General features: G+C 39.6%; 1 protein-coding gene across 3 annotated transcripts in view; it reads right to left on the bottom strand.

Annotated features, from left to right (window-relative positions):
- Positions 1-11,509, bottom strand: part of pcbp4 (poly(rC) binding protein 4) — a 33,123-nt gene extending 21,614 nt beyond the window's left edge. For 2 of the 3 annotated variants that reach the window (XM_035657436.1, XM_035657435.1), the window contains exon 1: positions 11,075-11,509. The gene's annotated coding sequence lies outside the window, so the exon portion shown is untranslated. The remainder of the gene's footprint in view (positions 1-11,074) is intronic. The other variant, XM_035657434.1, reaches the window with a different exon arrangement.
- Positions 11,510-22,329: the final 10,820 nt, after the last annotated feature.

Here is a 22,329-nt window from a genome sequence, read left to right as displayed (position 1 = left end):
CAGCTTATCAACCCGCCTTTGAGTGTAGCCATTCAGAACTACTATAAACACTATATTTCCAACGTGTATGTTGAAAGAGTTGATCAAGTTTAACTCAGCCCTGAAGTTCAAAATACAGCTTTAAGATTTTCCTTATCTGAATCGAGGATGTTGTATGCTGTAAAGCCCCTTGAGGCAAATTTGTGATTCGTGATATTGGGGTAAATAAATAAAAATTGACTTGTCTTGACCTTGAGATTAAAAATGCTAACGTCAGCATGCTAACATACTCATAATGATAATGCTAGCATGCTGATGTGCAGTATTTGGTAATATAGATACATCACCTGGGAACCATGAAAATCTGGACACATTTTTTTTTGTGCCAGTCCATCCAGTAAATGTTTAGACATTTCAGTCTGGACCAATGAGGTGGACCAACCAACTGACTGACATTGCCATCTATAGAGTCACCCTGCTAACGTAGCTAAAAAATACTTAAATAATTTATCACAGGGGTCTAAAACTCAGATTAGCTTGGGGCTAAGGCTGGTGTTCTCATAGGAGGGCCATTTCAACATTAAAGTACCACAGGAAAGTGCAATATTCTGTTTGCATTGCTAACATTAACAGAACAAAAAAACAGAAGTTTCTATGCATTTCTATATCATAATTTTTATCTTTATTTTTCACAGCCAAACTACAAATGAAGGCCCGAAATCTGGTCTCTGCCATTATTTTGCACCAAACAAAATCCATTCTTTTAAACCTAACCTACTGTGTTTTTATTTTAATTGTTTATAAAGGGTTAGATATAAAAAAATCCTGTATTGTAATGTTAAGCACTCACATTCAGTACACACAGTAACAAACTATCCTCTCCCTTCTCACTTATCAAGGCCACTTCTTTGTCTGGCAAGTGCATTCCAAACAGCCCACAGTGCCACTGTATACCAGCCTACTGCTGCAATCCTACTGACACCGCCTGACATATGTGTGTGTTTTTTAAATCTGCATGCTGTCGATAGATTTGGTGAGCTATGTGAGGAGATCATGTTTAATAAATGGGTGTTGAGATACAATTCCTGAGAGACTTTGTTGTAGGCAGGTTTATTGCATTTGCTTAGTGCAAGGCCATCGCTGCTTCGCTGATTTATTTATGCACTGGATGCTTGCAAAGACACGTTCAAATGCTCACACACATCCTTCTTAAGATGTCACAGAGCTTGACTGTCTGTGTGGGTTTAACATTCCCTCCATGGCCACGGCACAATCTGACATGCCAGCCCGTCAAAATGTGGTAGTAAGTGTAGCAAAGTGTCATTTTACTGGATTAGATTGCACTAAATCAAACTTCCTCTGCTTTTCTGAGAGAGATGCTCATTGGATTGACTTACAAAACTATCTGTTAGAAGCTCATCTCCATACAATTTCCATAAATATCAAACAAAACCCCTGGGGGTTTGACTGGAGATAAACAAAAAATGGAACATTTTGCTTGCTGTCAGCTACGGATATAAGGCAGAGTAATCATGATTTTAAGCTTGATCGATGCATCCTGAACACATGTGTTATCACAGAGCACATTTGTGCAACCCGTGGGCTAACTTCATTATGTTTAGGCACTGAAGGGCATGGCTAAAATGTTAGCACTTTATTGCATTAGGAGCTAATGGTTGGAGGGATCATTATGTGCTGCTCTGTGGGTTGATAACAAGGCATGTGCTCTGTCTGTGCGAGGGCGGTGAGCCTCTGAACTCCTCATTTCCAGAATCCTAAGCAGCAGCGTTCCAGGATGAACAGAGCTCCTCTGTTCTAAATTAGACCTGGTAACTCAGAACAGGGAATTAGCAAAGTGCAGACTGCAGCGCCAGCCTGCCAAAATACAGTCAGACCAGGAGAGAGAGGCAGATCCGATCCACTGTCCTGCTCCTCTGTCACTGACTGCGTAACCTTGGCTCTGCTCTGCCTGGCTGAATCCAGTATGCAGGAGCTCCTTGTTATGAGTCACTGCGAGTATTCATCGTTGTATACACTGAATTAAGCCTTGTGAAACCAAATGACTGACAAAAAAACAACTGGCCATAAGAGGCAAGTCTTAAGTCTACTGTTGACCAATTCAAAATAGAAATCGAGTATTAAATATTAAAGGGGAATTACAGTTTATTGCAAATTGTCTTATATTTGTCGCTACAATGAAGTCTTATGTGGCAAGAAACACCAGTAGCCAGATAATAAAATAGGTGGTAAACAAGCCAACGGTTAAGCTATATAATCCAAACCACTTTATTTGAAGGGACCACTGAAAAACAGTGCATGTGAAATGTTGGCAGTAATCCTTCATTACGCAGAAAAAACTCTATAACACAAAAACATAGCAAGCATGAGAAGGTCAAAACATAGTTGGTCTATAAACTGTGATGGATATTTACAGCAAGAGTTTTGGGCAATCATTTTACAATTTACCTTTGTTTTAGCCATGCTGTGAGTGAGGCTCTAGGGATGGCAATGTTTTTCTATCAATCAGTCAGTCCACCAGCACAGTCCAGAGTGAAATATCTCAACAACTATTCGATGGATTGAAGTTAAGTTTTGTACAGACATTCATACCCCAAGATGAATTGTAATCAGTTAGGTCAACATTTTGTACATTAGTTTAGTTTATGACCAAATACCTGCAAACTAATTGACATCTATTTGAAAAACATATTTGTGTTTAATGTTCCCAGAACTGTAGTGGCAGTTTTACCATATCCCACATTTGCTGGTTCCAGCTTCTAAAAAATTAAGATTTATTGCTTTTGTCAAATATAAAGTAAAATAAAAATACATTTAGGTTTTGGGCTGTTAGACATATAAGACATCTGAAGACATTCTCATGGATTCTGGGAAACTGGGATATGTGTTTTTCAACTAGCTTTAATGATTAATTGATCAGATTAGATTAGATGATGTAAATAATCATTAGTTGCAGCCCTAGAAAGAGTAATACCTAATACTATCATAAGTATAGTCCACCTGTGATACACTGTTCAAATATACATCAAACTATTGTATGAACCTCACTGATACCAGAAGATATTGATGTATATAACATGTGATGACATGAACAATTTGCCAGACATAAATATATTCTTTACAGGCTCCTATAATGTTATAATTACAGATGGCAAAAACTACAAAAATTGACCCAATTTAATATCAAAAGATGCTATATACTGAAATTATCCCTTTAAGATATTGAGAGGTGTATTTTTATTTTTTTTACTTCCATGAAGCATACATCAAAGAAGTCACGGATAAAAGCAACCAGTATACATCCCTTGACAGCCGCCAGCAATTGTTTTTTTTTTCTTGCAATGTTTTCAGGAGCATTCATGCCAGAAAGACTGTCGAGATGAAAAGGATGTTGTACAACTTGTCTAGAGGACTGGACACCTGTTCTGAGGCAACCATGTCCCTCACACACCCAGCAAACAGACGGCTCTGGGCTGGCTTAGAGGAAATGAAATAGGAATGAGGACATGCCTGGTCTCCATGGTGAAAGATAGAAACAGGGTTTCCATCTGCATATAGATATACAGGGGGTGGGGGTATTGAGTGTCTGCTCGATAAACAAACAGAGGCAGAGAGGGATAGGGTGTCCCCCGGGTGGGCACATATAGAGCAGTAAGTGAGAGGGTGTCAACGTGTGCACACGCGCACAGTAAGGGCAAGAGGCGAGAGACCATTCACACTCGTGCTTGCACAAACCCCCAAACACACATGGAGACAGCCATGATCACAGGACTGTATACCAACATACAGCTGCTGGGATGAAAGGAGCCAACAATTCACACACACACACACACCACACACACACACACACACACACACACACACACACACACACATAAAGTTGTGTTGAAACACAAGAGTGGACAGGCTTTGATCTGCTGAGAAGTTCCACAAGAAGACTTTCTGCAGCTATCTGTCATAAACAAACTCAAAGTGCTGCCATGATTGAGTACATGGGATGACACAATGGGAGCGTCATCTCCTGAGGCGATTATTACGTAGGAAAAAAAATCACATATAGTACAAGAGGGCAAGAGGGGAAAGAAACAGAGTCCTCTTAAAGCTCCTTTTCACCAGTGGTCAGCCAGACAGAGTTAAATGAGATCCTCAGGGAAGAAACAAATGTCTGCACACATCTACACAAACGCATGTAAACAAGCCATTTAGACTTTCTCTCTATGAATACTGTACTCAAGAGTATGTGTAAAAGCTCTAGACAGTGTGGATGGTATTGGACTAACATGGCTAATGACTGCACATAAAAAAAAAAAACTTCATGCATTGGCTTCTTGATTAAATGAACTAAATTCCATATAAATGAAATATTAAGAGAAGGACTGCATGTTTGGATTAGCTTTAACCACATCATAGTCACCCACGTCATGCTGGGATTCATCAGTGATATTGCTTTATGAGCCGAGCCATAGAGTGATTTTAATGCCACTAAGAGAAGACTGTATATGCATCCTAAATCTCTTGTACAAATGAAGCATACTTTAAATCCCCTTTCAGACTTTCATAAATCATATCTTGTGCTCTATCAGCTATAGCTACAGTAAACTAGGCTGAAATCCTGGGTTCCAAGTTCCATTACATCAATTGAAGTTTAAAAAATCCTTTGTGTTTAATACTCAAAAACTCATAAAGTTAATGTGAGTGCTTGCAACTTAAGCAAACAACCCCATGACTGTTTGTCATTCAGAGAGTTGATCAAGTTCATTTTCATTCAGATATTGCCAAATTCTGCTTCTGATTTCCAAAACGACAGGGTTCATTTGATTGAATCCACAGACAAGAGGAAACCCCCCATTATATACATACATCTCCTATGGTAAAACAATCATAACTGGTCCAACTTTGGCAGAAAATAGGAAGAAGTTGGTAGAGAAAACATTGATTTCCGAGCCTTTAAGTTCAATATACATGTATCCTATAGCTATATTATGTGACACTTTGACAGGGAAAGCTCACAAAAGCACTTTATGTAAGTATGAAAAGGTTTTGCCACCATGGTCGCCTTTCCACAATCTCTCCACTGAGATGAGAGGAAAAGAAAAAAAAAATAAGAGACAGGAGGAGAGGGCTTTAGTTGTGAAACAGGAGAGGCTTGAAATTAAAGAGCAGTGTTTCATCTCTCAGCGTGTCTGTCTCAGCTCTGTCACATATAATGGGAGGGGTCAGCCATCGGCGCAGAGGGGACTGTCCTCTCCTATCAGCCCCAGGCTTCATCTGGTGTTAAAGCATAACTGTGTCAGCCTGCAGTTTGAGCCGCCTGTCAACCACAAGACCCCAGAGAGGGTTATCAGACCCCTGGGCTGCCTGCTGCTCTTGGAGCTGGATCGGCTACCCTGCAGCAAAGAGGAGGCCAACAGCCACCTTCACTGCAGCCACTGCACCTAAATGTGGGCTGACACTGATAAGATTACCCTAAAGCAGTATTTTTGTAATCCACAATCTGTAGTGTTTTAGAGGGGGAATAAAACTACAAAATTTTCTCCAATTTGTATTAACAAATCTGCTGAAAAGTCACAATGAAATTTTGTTGAAAATTACTGATAAAGGAATTTAGAAGTATACGGCTGACATAACGAATTTGCAGCACTATCTAGATAGTTATTAAATGAGGTTCTAATTTATAACTAACTGTAATATCTCTCATGCCCCAAACATATTTTTGACTATATCAGAACTAAAGGTCTCTTATCAAACGCAAAAAAAGATTATTTCTCACCATTATACCAACCGTCATTCCACGTTCAGCAATGAGATGACAGCTCAGGAGCTCCAGTATGTACACGTTATTAACGGTTGCATTTGCAAAAGTCTGTCATATCTCAAAGTGGTGTGAATCAATACTTTCAGGGCTTCTTCTTGTCACTTGCAACTTACAATCATGTCAATCTGGCTGCAGTATCTGCATAATTACGAGTGAATCCAATAGCTAATGAACAGCAGCATAATTGACACTCCATTATTGCCGTCTATCCTAAGCCATCAGTTTCTGTGACTGTCAGGCTGGAGGAGTATTTAGTTAGTTCTGGCTCAATGGTTATTAATAAGCATATACCCCTGAAAGAACATGGCCACTCGGCGAGAAACATATATTGATCAAATGTTGATGCAGTTATTTTCACAAAGGATTCCGTCTCCTCATTAGGTAAACCCGAGTTCCTGTCTCTTTCTTATTATTGCCAGGAGGGATAAAACAACACAAACATGCAGATAATGAACCGTACAGGGCCGTGCTTCTGGGCTGTCAATTGTTATCTCCCAAGCGGCTGCTGGTTCCAGACACACAGTGACACTGTCTGAGCCTGTATTTACACTGGCTTTAGTTAGCATGGGGGCAGTGTGGCCCAAGCTCATATACTGTACACTTGTCATTTAGCTTTCCTTATATCAGTTTAGGACTGCAAATAATATCTGTAATCTGCTGATTATTGTTTGAATTTATCATTTTGTCTGTAAAATATCAGAAAATACTTATATATATATCAAATGTATTATATATATAAATAACACATTTAAATCTTAAAGCAGGTGACATCTTCAAATTCCTTGTTTTATTTGACAATCAGTCCAAAAACCAAAGCTATTCAAATCAGGTCATATATGACAAAGAAAAGCAACAAATCATCAAATTGAATAAACTAAAACCAGAGAGATTAAGATTTTCATGAAGGAACCTGTTTTTGTCATTGAGTAAACTGAGGAGCCCTGACTAAGTGAATTGTATATTTCATATTATATTCAATGCATACAGAACAATTGATAAACTGTACAATGAACCCAAATAATGAACACAATAACAAGAAGAGCAAGAAGTTTTTTGTAAAATTAGAGATTTGGATGGATTTTGAGCAGATTATTTTGTGTGAATATTGATCAGAGATTGGTTTTCCTGATAATTTTGTATAAAATTCTCTGTTTGTATTATGTATTTTTAAAAATATTTTTTAAAAATCATACATACTTATTAATAAGCTTCTTTTTTTGACAGATTCAGTGTTTTCTTCTCATTGTTCTATTAGCTCTTTGGTTGTTTGATTGTATTCTAATGCAGGACGATGCTGTTTATCAGAGTGAAAGTCCTGTGAATATCTTTTATTCAGCTCTTCAAAAGTTTAAATATTAAATAATCATCTAAACTTTAAAAATATTTTTAAAGTTTTTCTTACACAGCTTAAAATTAAGAAGGCCTTGTGCCCTCCTTGTGAAGCTTTGGCGACCCCCACTTTGGGAGCCACTGTTATAGAGCTCTCACAGTAAACATTGGGAAAACTGGCTTTGTATGTCAGTGCTGTTTTTATTCAATTTTACAGTTTGACTTCTCCAGAGTGTTTATCCCTCTGGATTCAACACTGAAATTTTCAGTTCATTTGCCTTCCCTTGACTTACAATGGCACGGTTCTTATTATTAGAGAGCTTCTATTAGAGCCGTATATCATTCTGAATGGTTCTTTGGCATGCTGGAGAATACACTTTGGCAGGGTATTAACTCTAGCTTTTATCCCATCCCTCTTACTGGATGAAGGTCACTCTCTCTATCTGCAAAATGACTTTCCTCTCTTCTCTTTTATCCCTGCTTTCCTCCCATCCTCCACACCAGGGCATGAGTCAGAGAATCTGACACCTCAGAGGAGAGAGGAGAGGGAGGAGACCAGTAGAGAGGGAAGGGAGACAAATCGAGAAGGAAAGAGAGGGAGAGATGGGGACAGTTGAAAGGAGAAAGACGAGTTGATCAATATCTCAAGGGAAACATGAGAAGATGTGGCCCGGCCCTGCTCCCCTGACGTACAAGACACTGTCTTAAAAATGGCAATTAAATTCATCAAAGCACAGATGGAGTCCTTTCTCTGCTCTGCTATACAGTATCTTCATACTGCCGTACGGCATGGCTGCAAGAGCATATTGTTTACAGCACTTAAGTTAGCTGGTACACAACAGTATGACACACGCTGTACTGAAACTACATATTACATAAGCCCCTCAACAAACCGAGCACAAACCCAAAAATAGTTCAGTCCCTGTTAAATATTTCAGGCACTCGGCAGCTGAAGGGGGGGATAAAAAGCTTCTCTCCTTCTTGGTTGCAATACAAAAACAGACACACACACTGATGCAGATGGCCAATTGAAAGAAAACCTCCATTTAGTGTACTGTAGAGCAAAGCGGATTACTGTCACTAAGGCAGTCTTTTAGCTCATTTACTTGATATACAGCACTTACTCACTGGAGTTGGGTACTTACTCAGCATACACCTATTTCTTGAATCACTTTCTGTACAGTATAGACAGCATGAAAGCTGCTCTTTGACGGTGACTTCTGAACTAAATAAATCACGCTCATGAGACTCTTTGAGAGACACGACAGGAGAGTCATGGGGCCTGCTGGGTCAATCTTTGGAGCTCAACACAGTGCTATCTTTTCATAGCAGGGACAGCCTGTGGCTCTGTCAGCCACAGGGTCAGTCTTAAGAACAGCAGCGAGGGTCACATTCTGTTTCAGAAGAAAGGCTCTCTTCATTGCTGAACAAGAAGCTCTAAAACAAAGAGATCTACACTGTTTATTTGCATGGAAGCTGCCAGATCACAAATAAGTATTCATGTGATTTTTGTTTTATGCTTTTCTTGTGTAACATAGCCGACTTAATGGTAAAACATAAGGATAATGAACTCGTAGGAGAAATCTATTTCAACCATTAAAAGCCGGATAACAGGGAGCTGAGCCACAAGAGTCTGTAGTTATTAGGTAGCGACAAGCACAGGTTAATTGCTAAAATGCAGGTTAATTGCTACAGGGGATTTATCTCAGATATTGGAGAGGAAATTAATTTGTATCACAACAACGCTCCTGTGACAAAAGCAACTAAATGAATGCCTGAGTGAAGTTGATGGTACTGATTCGCTTCATAACTTCCAAAAGCACTACAAGTTATTACAGGTGATCAGGCTACATGGAAACAGTTTAAGTCTACTTAAGAAATCAAGAGAATAAAATGAAAACTATTCAAATAATTCAAGATGTTTTGTAAGTGGAAACAATTCTGCTCCCGTGTTGTTGATGGCTAAATCATCAAGGGAAGCTTTTCTTGTAAAAGGTGACTGGATATCCATGATCTCTCTCTGCAGGACTAGAGTAAAGCTTCTGCACTGGGCTGCATTTACTTGATGACTGCAATCTCAAACTAAGCAGTGTTTGTTTCTTTCCTCCCCCCATTCAGTTTGCAAGAACAGCATCTTAGTAGATGAGAGGGATTATTGGCAGTTCCCAGACGTTGGAGCAGCACGTGTCAGGTCTGGTTTCTGTTATTTATGAAGCCTCTCGGCCCCAGCCCTCACTCTCTCTGCAGCAGAGATGCAGGTGGGGTTTCATTATTGAAGATGCTCTTCCACTTCTTATTAGATCTGTGACTCTCAGAGTGCATTAAGGAATTGCATTTGGACAGAGAGTCAGCAACACAGGATGGTCTGTCTTTGTGCCCCCTGGAATCCCTCTAAAAGATATGTGCACCTCTCAGACCAGCCAAATTGTATGTCCTGTTCCCTTTTCCCCTGCAAGAAATAAATAGTGTATTTGCACTCAAGCAGACGACCCCTTTACCACACACTCACAGAGGAACATTTTATTCTTTATTGATCTCCGTTATGTGCTTGGGAGGATAAATCTGAATCATGTTCTCCTACTTCTTCCAGTAAAATAGTCCTACAATGCATTACATCCAAATGAATTAGAGCTTACACCCTAAGTGATGTGCAATTCTCCAATTGTGTCCTATTTCTCTCCACTTTTGTCTGAGCGTAAACACACTGGAGGAGGTGCACATGCAAGATTCATGAGTATCTCCAGGCAGCCAGGACCATGATTTCCTGAATCAATCAGCTGGTCCACAATCAGATACTGTTTTATTGATTCTATTGTACTGAAGAGTTTAAAGACAACCAGTCTTTTGTATTTCACATGAGTCTGTTGTGGATAAATGTGGGTCAAAATATGCAAAACATGTGAGTGTTAAAAACACTGGAAGTGTAAAGAGGACAAACTTCTATTTAAGGTTAATTGAGATGCTGACAAGGTTGTTTGTACCCTCAATGCTAAATTAAACCAATCCTTAAAAGTGACTCATATGTACAGGATGTGGATTGTGTCTAGCAAACAAAACACTGGAAATATCTGGAAACTGTGTAGACAAAAAAACAGAAGTATAAAAAAAAAGGGACAGAAAACCACAACAAAAACATGCTACTTAACTGTGTTGCACTGACACTGGCCATGTGTCAACACTGGAAATATGCTTAAAAAATAGTATTTATACCATATTTTTATTTACTAAGAAAACAGCACTTTTAGTTTGCCAAATGTGACTCGAAAATTCTGAAATTTAATGCTAGAATTGGGTAAAACATGTGCAGCCAAACAGTATCTGCACCGAGTTTTGGTTTTCATTTGGGTCAGCTTATCAGGACAGTTTTTCTATCCAGTGTAAGACTAATGCAATCAGGCATCTTCGTGAATAATGGTGCTGTCACACACACTCGCTGCCTCAGCACCAGGCAGGCGCCCACAGTACCAGACTTGTTGAGAATGATCTTTGTGTTCTGGACTGGCCAGGCCAACGAGGTCCACTTTCATTATCATAAAACCATCCACACACAAGAAGAGACCAATTGTCTCCTCGGTCTTACTGTGCCCCCCTGCTCATCTGGCGACTTCGTGCCATATGCTGGATTTAACAGCCCAGCCAGTTTATGGCTTATAGGATTTCAGTTTACATGAGTGCGCCCAAGAAAAACAACAGGAGACTGTTGTAATTTAGAAGGACACATTTGATTATTTGCTGATTGCTCATTTAGAAGAGTTAGTAGCCTAAATTTAAAAAATCCTGTCTCTCTGTTTGGGCCAATTTGAGGAATAAGACGCCAAATCTGACAGTGAACAGCGACTATAAATGTCACCGTTTGGATGAGAGCTGTTTCAAGTTGGATAATTGGGAACATGCTGTCCAAAAATGTGCCTTTAATAAATAGAAGTCGCTTACCTGTTTTCATGTAAAAGGTCGCAGGCTGCAGTTCCCACTAAAGTATCCCCATGGATCTGTGTTGACCGGGTTTTGTATCCACATAGAGTCCAATGACACGGACGTGTAGTGCGGACTGTCCTCCCGGTGTGTCAGCAGACTGGAGTGCAGGGCGCCTGTGCGCTGAGGAGGGGAGACACACACGCACACACACGCACTCACACACTCACACGCACACACAGACAGAGAGAAAGATGCAGGCGGCGACCACCCCGCTCACCCTGATCGCAATTAACCGAGGCAGCTCGTAAGAGAGAGAGAGCGAGAGCGAGAGCGAGAGAGCCGAGTGCTCTCTGGGTAAAAAGTCCTTCGGCTTAGCTGCCGTCGGGCACCAGTGTGTTTTTATCCCCGCCTCGGCCGTTCTGGTGTGATCCTGTCCCCCCAGGACCTCTACTGGGAGCGCAGCGCGCTTCTCCCTGCGCGCCGCACCGCAGATAGGGACGCACGCAGGATCACTGAGACTCTGCGCGGTGTGAAATTATAGCAAGGCCGAGGAAATTACATTTGATGAATCAATCAAAATTGTTAAAAAAAATGTGCGGCTGAACCTGGTCTCAATTATAGTGAGTGTTCTAGTGGAGAAATTGACAAGGCCCTACCGAAGAGTCTTAAAACACCATGCTGCTTTTACTTCACACTTAATTTACTCTTTATACATAAACTCCAGTTAATTACAAGTCAAATAATCCACAGCTTTGAGAAATTGTCGCGGGCTTCACTGAGGTGTACTTAAAATCATAAGTCAAAATTAAAAAATACACAAGACAAAATTAATTGGCTTTATCAAAGTTGGTGGCACAAATGTAAAATTGAAGCTCTTGGCATTTTCTTTGGAAGTTTGTGGTGCGTATGAGATCTGCAACTTTCTCTCGCACAGCGCCATCTAGAGTCTTTCTCTTGATATTGCAACTGTTCCATCAAAACACATTACAGTACTGTAAGGTGGGGGCATACTCATTGATTGATGTTTTATTCATCCTCACTTTGTCCCCCTTCTTATCCCACAAAGGGTCTGGATTGTAATATTCTTGAAAATTATACATTAACAACATAAAGTCCAAGTGGCTGACATTCTTTGCTCTAAAACAAACAACATTAAAAGGAGTGAATGACATGAATCAGTAAAACGCGTCCATTATAAATACTCACTTGACAAACGGCTCATTAATTTAAAGACACTGTAGCATGACAGCTCCCACTGCTCCTGTGTGATGGAGGGAACGTCTGGGTAATTTGAGCATGACATCTCCATCTATTTCACAAATTATCTCACTTGTCTCTCAGGTGCCTCTCATTCACGGCAAAGGAAATGAGAAGAGGATGGATGTGAACTCATATTTAGGTTTCTAAATAAAATACCTTTATTCATCACTGCTTGACATTTTTACTACTGTCTCTGTAAGCTGCTGCATTTTGTTGTTTTGTCTGTCTGATGGTGGCATTTTCTCTTGGCTGGGAGTCGAAGAGAGGCTACATAAAGTAAATAAAACCAGGGGTGGGCAAATGAGTAGATATTTATTGCAGATATATTCACACAGTTTGTTATTGTTATTAGCCGTTTATTTCCCAAATGTATGACGAGAATTATGACTTAAGCAGCTGCTGCGTCCCAGCACATTTTAAGCACTTACAGGGTCACTTATTGAGACGAAAGAAAGAGTAGAGTACAGTGGTAGTGAGTGGATAAAGCCATATTAGTCCCCAGCCTTGAGGGAAGACACATTACAGTCTTCAATCTTGTGACAGGGACACATAACTCTAAAGCGAGCTATAGAAGAATAATATGGCCTATTATTGTTTTACTCTGCCACCCATGCAAAGGCAATTTTATGGGAGTTTCTACATAATAGCGCTCCATGAATCAAGCACTTAGCCATAGAAAAGCTTTACTGAATAACTTGCTGTGGATCCAGTGACATTGTTTTTCAAACAGTAGGAGGTGCTGTGTGATTTCAAATCCATCTTGCAGAGACAGGATGTTTTGTTAAAGAGAAAAAAGAAAAAGAAAAATTCAACCACCACTAGGGGTGTGTGGGTCAGACCACTGCCAGAACATCAGTCATGGTGATGTGGCTTTAAAATAGCTAAGGTGCACTGTCGGATATGACACAGCCATCAACTGGGAGAAAGAAATGTGATTGCAATAATACACTTGCCACGTATAATTAATGCGCTGAATCACAGCTGAACAAGCTGAGAGAGCCGCACTAGGTGTGGCATTTATTCAGATCTCCTTCCTGTTATGCGTGCGTATGTGTGTATTATTTCTGCCAGAGTGTAAGGTGTGATGGAAGAAAAGAGAGAACTACATGTACATTTTGGGTTTAATTTTATGATTTGGATTTACTTTTTAGTTTCTAAACCACATTTGGATAATTTATAATTTAGTTTGGTTAAGCCTGAACTGCTTACATGTGCTTTCATTGTAACATCATAATTTCTAAACTCATACTGAGCTGAAAATTATACAGTGATGTCAAATTCACAAAAGCCTTGCATGCACTGAAATCAGTTATGGTATACAGACCCCCATTTGCTTTGGCAAACACAATGTATATCATTCCTGCTTGTCTGCGAGCATTCAAGCTTAACAAATACCTCTCATACTAAATGGCACTGAAACAACAAGAGATGACACAAGGGCAACAACTACAATTACTCAGCCGTGGAACGTCTCTCTTCCCTTTCTCCGATCCTCTCATGCACAAACAAACATGGCTTGACATTCTCTGCATTTAATTTCACAGCATTTTTTAACTTGGTCCTGACAAATGGTGATTGAAGAGATATTCTGCTTTTGTCTGCTTCCACATGTCAGAGCACACAATAGATTTGCCTTTCATTAAAGTAACTTCTGCAGTAGCTTGATCTTCCAGAAAGCGGCAGTCGTCTTTGATTCCCTCTCAAGCAAGGATCAGTGGTTTGACATTTGTTTTTTTGATGTTTACTTATCAAACATGAAAGTGATTTCTTTTACACAGTAAGTCCTTTTATAATTAACATGGTAATGCTACAGAAGCTACAGGTGTTGTGATGTCCACTGTACCTGCTAAAAGAATAAAAAAGACATACAAATAAAATGTATAAGGACACACACAGTGTTTACCACCAGTGTTGATTATTGATATATATTTATATTAGAAACCACATTTCCATATATCTTTCTTTGAAGATATATAAATGGCTTTGCTTTGAAGCGAATACATTATTTTGAACAATGGAGGCGAGGGAGACATTGGGCGGAAAAGACTGGAGTTGGAATACTAATAGGAGATTTAGTATTAAATAGCTTACAGAACAAGGATTATGTTTGCCATGCTCTACGAGTGTTTTTCTGTTTTGTATGTAATTAAAGGAAAAATCTCATGCAGAACGGGCAACACACTACCATGGGATGCCATATTTCCATTTATTTTCTATAAATGTCATGAAGTGTGACATAATCACATTTCATTCACAGCTTCTTTTTCAATCGAAGACCCTTCATTAATGCATTACATACAAATACAGTAAAATTGTACATTATGAATACACATAAAATGACACAGAGGGAGACAGAGAAAAAAGCAACAAAGTGAAGAACAAATGAAATGAGAGAAAATGACATGTTAAAGCCGATACAGAGCAGCTTTTAAATTAGTCTACTGATGAGCTTCCCTTAGATCCACAGTGCGGGGGCTATTCCATGCGATTAAAGGCACTTTTAGTTGTATATTTGATATTTGTATCAAAGCTAAGATCACTATCGACAATGTAAAAGGGGTCACTGGTAGTTATAAGCCTTGAAAGAATCATCACCCAAACCTGCATCTCCTTTCAGCTTTACAGGGCTTTGTATAGTGAGTTTCAGCTCATTGTTTAGCTGTCTGGCTGCAACTTTACTGTTTTGGTTCACTCTCATCGCTCTCATAGCTGTTTTTAGAAAGAGAAGCTCTCTAAAAAGAAATCCACTGCTCAGAAACAACCAGCAGACAGACACAATTAGCGACTGGCTGGTGAAGATAGTGGAGCATCTAGCAGCTAAAGAGCCAGATATTTCCCTGAGGAGTTGGTAGAGAACAAAAACAGAGCTAAAAGAGAATGAATGATAATGTCGCTGGGTAAATGCTGTGTGTGTGGGCTAAATTGGCAACTGTTTGCTGATACAACTTGTTTCCGTTGTCCTCAAGTGGCAAAAAAACACTAATGTTGTATTCCTATTATTAACTATTTGCCCAAATATATTTACTTCCTTACTAAATATCTCTATGTCAACAGAGCATTGGTGCCCAAAAACAAGTAATTTAATAGTACCTGACATGAAAAAAAAAATCAAAAGATTGAATATATCAATATGTCACTGTGCTCTACTTGAGTCCTTATATTATGGAGCAGTGATGGCCTGCTGGTTACAGAGGCAAAGGTCAAATCTTTGCAATTGCCAGTAAAATGTGGGTAAGAAAGTGAATTATGAATGTTCTCTCCTCTCAGCTGTCATCGATGTGTCCTTGAACAAAGCTTGCTTGCTCAACACTGCATGAACACAGCTTAATGGTGTATCTATAACTGTGTGCACAGTAAACATATTATTTACTAAAATTACAAATCTAGATGGCGCCTGCAACAAAAGAAGTGTGACCTGACAAATAAAGATTTCATACGCCACATTTACCATGGTAAACGTGCAGAAAGTTACATACTGGTACACCTTTACTATGGTAAACGTGACGTTTTTAGTGTGATATGTCACAGCACCATACAATTATATCTTAATTAATTACAGCTTTAAACTGTGTCTTCAGATCTAGATGACATTCTTTTATGCACTGGCAAAGACATCCTTATCCCCAGATTTAAAACAGGAATCTGAACTGAACCTCTCACTCTGAACAAAAATAAAAATCCTTTATTTCAACCTAAAGAGAGGGGTTTAAAAGCACTGTTTTAGAGCCTTGTGGAGGCAAGGCTTCCTGTAAGGCTCCTCCATATAGTTTTATAGAAGAGACAGATCATTACTGCATTTCTCTTTCGTTTAATAATAAAAAGTCTCCTCCTGCACTCAGATAAATGAAGCTTTGTTCAAAACCGTGTTCCAGTTTTAATTGAACCACTTAAAAAATGAGATTTCATGCAGGTCCACTCCTCCATTTTTATGATCATGCAGCAAAAAAGAATGTGTAAGTGTTTAATGTCTCAATAACAAGGCCACAGCCATGGCCCTGGGTCGTAGATGACTTAATTTAGTGTCTGTAAAAAAAAAAAAGAAAAAAGCTAAGAATGAGATCATGGCAGATGTGAGAGCAAAGTGCTCCTCCAGGCTATGTCTCGAACAGGCCAAAGGATACTGTGTCATCCGCAGGTGCACAAATATGCAATGCAGGCAACATTATGACGGTATGGTTTCTAGTGTTGTGGTTGGAAACAGCCTGTGGGGAGGAACTTGATCGGATAAGCATGGTGTAAAGTGTGGGAAGTTCTGGCATTCATTACAAAGATGTACAAAAGAAGGAAAGAGAAATTAAAACTACATAAATAGAAATGGAAACAGAACATTATTAAAGTCCCTCAAATTGTGTAATCGCTAAATATCGCAAAATATGGAGCAGATTTAATATTATAACTCTTAAATCTTCACTTTGCATTATCAACAAAAAGAAAAGTGTGATTTTCTTTCTTTTTTTCACATACTAATAACTTCCTATCCCAGGAACCCATCAAAGCTCTTGACTGGAACTTCAGACACAGGGCTATCTGTTGAGTCTCATGTATCAGGTATGATGAGTACCTTCAAACAGCATTTGATCTTGAAAGTGCACTGAGGTGGGGAAACAGGTAATGAGATCTGTGCTGGAGCACAATATTCTACTTTTACACAATACCGCAATAGTGTGGCAACACCAACTATGGCAAGTCCTGAAAGTTAGCAGCTGAACCAACGGAGAGCCTGTATTTGCTGACATTGACATTGAAAAGAATATTGAAAGGAAATGTTTGAAAGGAAATGTTTGTGTCACATTTATTGAGTGCAAAGGACAAACATTTTGTCCCATGTCAGGCCTTCATCAGTGCAGATGATTTGCAGTGAAAAAAGGCTGAATGTTTGTAACTATGCAGCCAACAAGAGGACAAAAATTATTACCAAGAAACACTCCGTTAGAGAGCTGGTTAGCGTGCCAGTTTGTTTCTGGTAGCCTGTTTCTGTGCCCTGGGCTTTAATTATTGAAACCATTGTTTATTCATCGGTTTTTAACCCTTTCTTGAACCATGAAATAGTTTGCTTACCACACATTCACTCACATGCATTGAACTAGAAGATAACAAAGCCACAATATTCTACTTAACAGCTGAACTGCAGATTATGGTTGGGTATAAACCTCAACATTCTTTTTGGTAACAACTGAAATGTCTCAGTAGCAGTGAGTATAGAAAATGTACAAGTACAGTCAGGTGGTTGTTGTTCGTTGATTGATAGTCCATGATATAAATCAGAATTTTTAGACAATTTTATCAATCTCTAACATTCTTGTTTGTCTGCCAGCGTTTAACATTTTGAGGCTTCAAAAAAAGGGTTAGTTATAAAAACATGTTTCAAAAAAACATATTTCTTTTTGTTATTGTTTGGCATTGGCACTGAAACTCTGGTATTGCACTGGCACAAGTATCAAAACTTTTCAAACAATATCCATACCCATTTATCATTTGACTGTGTTGATAATGAAGGAAAGACTGACTGATGACCCCCTTCTCACAAGCCCCACTGAGCAGATTTTTAAGACACCAGCCGCATTGCATAGATTATTTTCCATTTTCCATGAGAAGTTCTTGCAGTATTCATCCACCCATATTTTAAAGACAAATATTATTGTGTTGGATGCTGATTATCTATACAAATACAAAAGCCTTTGCAACAGCATTGCCGCACTGCTTGGGACTATCATTCTTTTCATGGTATTATATTTCAGACTTAAAAAAAGCAAGCAACAACTGTAATTTACATCCGTAAGAATAAAAACAATTCAGGCAGATAAATAGAACAAATACATTGTGATTCATATTCTATAACACACATCTGAGCCTGAGGGGACAAAAGAAAAAAGATCCTCAAGGTTTTGTTTGTCTGCACATGCCTATACACATTCCAGGAATGTGGAGAATGGCGAGCGAGCGACAAGAGAGGCCTTGTGTTTGTAGGTCTATCTCCTGCCCACCCTGTAGATTAGCCTCTTATCTGTTAAATGAGACAGTGCCGACGGATTTGGATAACAGGACTTTGGCATCAGCACCAGGCTCCCTGCACTGAAAGCTCTGCTGTATCACAGAGAGTCCCTGCTAGGCTAGGCAGCACAGACAGCCTTGGACCAAGCAGTGGGTGGATATAGAGAGCCACATAATAGGCAGCTTCAGATGCTGCCATTCCATCTCCTTGAACGCAGCTGATGATTTTTTTTTTGCCCTAGTCTCCTCTTATCATAGATATGACGGTAACATGGGATTGTGAGTGACACACCCGAGAATCTAGATTCAATTCACACTCTCCCACACATCACCTGGATGGATGTGTGGTTGTGATTCCCGTAGTCGTTGACTCATTCCATCTCAGTCTGTGCTGTTGCCATGTGACTATCCAGGCAATAAGGCAGGCTGAAATGCATCCTGTAGCTCTGACTCATGATTTGATCTGGCCTGTAGTCTCCCTCACCCTGGGCCAGAATTGATAGGTAGCGTTAAGTGTACACCTGGGACCCAAAGCTGGGCCTCTGCGCTTTCTCCCCATTTCCATCGTCCCTAAGCCCAGAGCGTCAGCCAGACATTAAGCAGGAGCACTACTCCGTGGCAGCCCATGCAGACTTACTGAGACAGAGCTGCCTGCCACGTTAGGTATGTGTGCCAGTCACCGTCAGGTCCAATGGACAAAACTGGAACGCATTCCTGAGACCTTACATGTTGCTTGCTAGTTAATAAATCTCTTAGCCCGCCGAGGACAAAAAACACAGGAAGGTGATGATTATCTCAACCAGAGAGGTAACAGGAGAGGACACAGAGTCAGGTTACACTGAAGAGGCTTGTCACTCTGTGCAGGGACTTGACTTTCCCTGATATATAGGCCACATACTGAGGGTAAGTTCGACATAAGGTTACCTGGAAGGACTGTATGAAATAGAATAAAAGTCTACGGCCGTGCTTGCAGCTCTGTTAGGCTGTTCTGCACAGTAGTGCTTTGAGCTAAATGCTAACATGCCCACAATGACAGTACTAACTTGAAGCAGGTACAGTGTAATGTTTACCATGTCCACCGTCTTATTATTGCATGTTAGCATACTAACATTAGTTAATGGGAATTACATTAGTTTGGCAAGTGCTTAATCCTAAACCAACATATTAGATAAGGTTAAATTTTTAATGTTAATGGTTCATCAAAATCATTACAGTTCATCCAAAAGGGGACCTGAATGTCTGAAATAGGTTTTATGACAATCGATCCAATAAATGTACAAGCTGAATTAATGTGCCAGGTAAATACAGTGTCATAGCTAAAATGTGCAAAAGGGAGTAAAACTTACTGCTGTGTAATCACATTACTGCACTGATGGATTGGGTTTAGGGTATTTTAACTGCTAAAGAGCTGCAGTACACATTTAGGTGCTATTGAGGGAGTTTTGATTTGATTCCTGCTCTTCATTGGGGTCATCCTGTGGCCATTCCATTTGCTGATTTCTATATTTGCTGATGTCGTCTTGATGTGTTTCAGAATCATTATGCCTGTTTGTCTCTGATAACTATTACCCAAGTCACAGACGCCATTAAGGGCCTTTCCGCAGACTTCCATTTAGCATTAGGTCTTCTGAAGAGCAGTGTGTTTACCCTGTAATGGAGTGGCCTGATCTGCCACTGGTCGAACGTACAGAACTGCTAATGACCAATCCCCTGTAATTGCCTTTGGGGTCTCTGATGGTGGATTAATTATGCAGTGTAATTTGCGAATTATCAGCTAACTTGCCTCAGCAAAACTGAGACACATGTAAATATGACAATATGAAACTACAAGGCCCAATTTGCTTTAGTATTTGGTAAATAATTATAATTAGGGGGGGCATAATAAGGGGGGCACGCACAAACAGGAATAGTACTCTGGTCTAGGTGCTGTGCTGAAAGGAAATCCTCTTGTTCTTGTTCTATTATCAGCTCAACATAACAAGTGACGGAGTAAGCAGACACCCACTGCAGGCGAAAAACAAAACTTCTAACAGGTAAATTATGTGTTCCTGAAACATTCTTTAAAGTGTTTTAAATGACTGTAGCCCTGTGCCTTTTCATGTGAGAACCAGAAAAATAGTGTAGGGCAGAAGAATTGAGTGTGTGAGCACAACATAAAAAAAAGGGTCTTTCTGTTTGTTATTTAGTGAAGCTGAGAAGGGCTGTCTAAAGTAATCTACCATTGTGAGAGAGGGGATATTGGCTCCATTGAGGGTCTCACTACTCAGCCAACCCCCCTCAGCGGTCCAACAGTCCTCTCAGAATAACCCTTCTAATAAGTCACTTGGAAGAAAATGTGGGGAGTCAGCTGATTCGTAATCCGCTCTCTTTCTCGGTCTATGCTCACACATCAAGAATCAGATTGATATGTGCAATCACATGAAAGCCCCTTTGCGGTGGGGCGATCATGGTCTAGTAGACCTGCAGGTGTTTTTGTGTATGTGTGTTTTGGCAAAATGAGAGCTGGGTGATGCATTTGCAATGGAAATCCCTCATCCATAATATGCCTCAAGTGTAAACAACAGCATGAGAGAACAGCAAGTGCTAGGAAATGCACGGATCCTGCTCAGCTGACATTGACAAAATTTACATATTAGGCCTGTGCTGATGGTGCATTCATTAGATTTGGAGACAATTGAGAGGTATAACACAATTACAAAAAAGATTATCATTGCACATAATGTGTTACGTAATGTGAGAATGCAATCTGTGATTATAATAGAATCCATTCAATCTATGAGATAATAAATTCTTTACATGTATTTCGAAACACATTTTAAATGGGATTTTTTCACCTGTGCATGTTCACATTAATTTAGAAACTCAGTTTCTAATCTATTCTCTCAAGTCCAAATGCAAGCTCTTTTTTCATACTGTTGCCTTACAGGGGTGAACCAAGAGTCAGTGGGATTCAGATGATTGACAGGTCTGTGAACTATTACAGACAGGCTCTGTTTCTCTATCTTAAAATCCTAATCATGCTTGCCAACGGTTTTATTAGAGTATGAAGGCCCTTTTTTGTTGCCATGAACATTGAGTCAATTTGTGCTCCACAATATTCACAGTTTATAGGTTATGATAATGTATGATGATGCCATCACATAAATGACAACACATATTTCACGCAAATACTTTCTGTGGAGTGAAAGACATCTAATCATTCGTTGGCAAAGCGAATTATGAGAATGCCCGTTTCCACTGTTTTATTTGGCAGTTTAATGACATTTGTGATTGCTGTTTCATTTTTTTTCATTTTTTTTACTGTGCTGCTTCAACGCTGGCTGTCAGGCTGCGAGATGTTTTCCTTTCTTTAAACTTTTCCTTCCTCTTTCAAGTATTGTTCCCAATAGAGCTCATGCCCTATTTAAAACCATAATAATGCAGGCTAATATAACCAGTCATTCATATAAGCTCAAAGAGATGGCAACAAAGAAATGTCACCTTCTTTGTGTGTATCTGTTCCACCTTAGAAGGGGAAGGTAGGAAGTCGTCAAGGTGAAGAAAAGTAACCTTAAGGAATCTTTTGCAGTGTTGCCTGGAAAGTGGATCTAATGTCTGCTCCACAAATCCACAAACCACTATCTGTAGCACACTTCAGATAATAAACTTAAAGTTTCATTATTTATATCTTATCATTTTCAGGATTGCTATAAAGAATCTAATTGAGGTAACAGACACAAAAGGTATTTAGGCACTGACTGGACATAGGGTAGGTATACTTTAACTGTAATCATTTCACGGGACAACACTGCATCCTTGACTGTTTGAACTTTTAAACAACCACATGCTTGAACCTTGTGACTAATATCACAGTTGCCTTCACTCAGCAGTCTAGTGTATGTGAGACTGAGTGCACTGATGCAAATGCACATTATTGCAAACTGTGTGCAACATGGTTGTATGATAAGCCTTCTGTGCTAAGACACCCTACACACCTCGTCAATAAAGTCCCACAATATCCCTCATCCAGCTGACGCTTGTTT

The sequence above is a fragment of the Morone saxatilis genome, unplaced genomic scaffold (genome assembly GCF_004916995.1).
Source record: "Morone saxatilis isolate NCDOM2014 unplaced genomic scaffold, NCSU_SB_2.0 Contig15, whole genome shotgun sequence".
Classification (NCBI taxonomy): domain Eukaryota; kingdom Metazoa; phylum Chordata; class Actinopteri; family Moronidae; genus Morone; species Morone saxatilis.
This window is presented reverse-complemented; position numbering and strand designations above follow the sequence as displayed.